The sequence below is a fragment of the Scyliorhinus canicula genome, chromosome 30 (genome assembly GCF_902713615.1).
Source record: "Scyliorhinus canicula chromosome 30, sScyCan1.1, whole genome shotgun sequence".
Taxonomy (NCBI): domain Eukaryota; kingdom Metazoa; phylum Chordata; class Chondrichthyes; order Carcharhiniformes; family Scyliorhinidae; genus Scyliorhinus; species Scyliorhinus canicula.
Genome location: NC_052175.1, coordinates 10644384 through 10645821, shown reverse-complemented (window position 1 = coordinate 10645821; position 1438 = coordinate 10644384).

Genomic DNA, 1438 nt, shown 5'->3' with positions numbered 1-1438 from the left:
CACTCCCAGCCTCACACACACATTACACTCCCCACACACACTCATCCCAGCCCCACACACACATTACACTCCCCACACACACTCATCCCAGCCGCACACACATTACACTCCCCTGACACACTCATCCTAGCCGCACACACACATTACACTCCCCACGCACACTCATCCCAGCCGCACACACACATTACACTCCCCACACACACTCGTCCCAGACGCACACACACATTACACTCCCCCCACACACTCATCCCAGCCACACACACACATTACACTCCCCACACACACTCATCCCAGTCGCACATACACATTTCACTCCCCACACACACTCATCCCAGCCGCACACACACATTACACTCCCCACACACACTCATCCCAGCCGCACACACACATTACACTCCCCACAAACACTCATCCCAGCCGCACACACACATTACACTCCCCACACACACTCATCCCAGCCGCACACACACATTACACTCCCCACAAACACTCATCCCAGCCGCACACACACATTACACTCCCCACACACACTCATCCCAGCACCACACACACATTACACTCCCCACACACACTCATCCCAGCCTCACACACATTACACTCCCCACACACACTCATCCCAGCCCCCACACACACATTACACTCCCCACACACACTCATCCCAGCCGCACACACACATTACACTCCCCACACACACTCATCCCAGCCACACACACATTACACTCCCCCACACACACTCATCCCAGCCTCACACACACATTACACTCCCCACACACACTCATCCCAGCCGCGCACACATTACACTCCCCACACACACTCATCCCAGCCGCACACACACATTACACTCCCCACACACACTCATCCCAGCCGCACACACACATTACACTCCCCACACACACTCATCCCAGACCCACACACATTACACTCCCCACACACACTCATCCCAGCCGCACACACACATTACACTCCCCACACACACTCATCCCAGCCCCACACACACATAACACTCCCCACACACACTCATCCCAGCCGCACACACATTACACTCCCCACACACACTCATCCCAGCCGCACACACACATTACACTCCCCACACCCTCTCATCCCAGCCGCACACACACATTACACTCCCCACACACACTCATCCCAGCCGCACACACATTACACTCCCCACACACACTCATCCCAGCCGCACACACACATTACACTCCCCACACACACTCATCCCAGCCACACACACATTGCACTCCCCACACACACTCATCCCAGCCGCACACACATTACACTCCCCACACACACTCATCCCAGCCGCACACACACATTACACTCCCCACACCCTCTCATCCCAGCCGCACACACACATTACACTCCCCACACACACTCATCCCAGCCGCACACACATTACACTCCCCACACACACTCATCCCAGCCGCACACACAC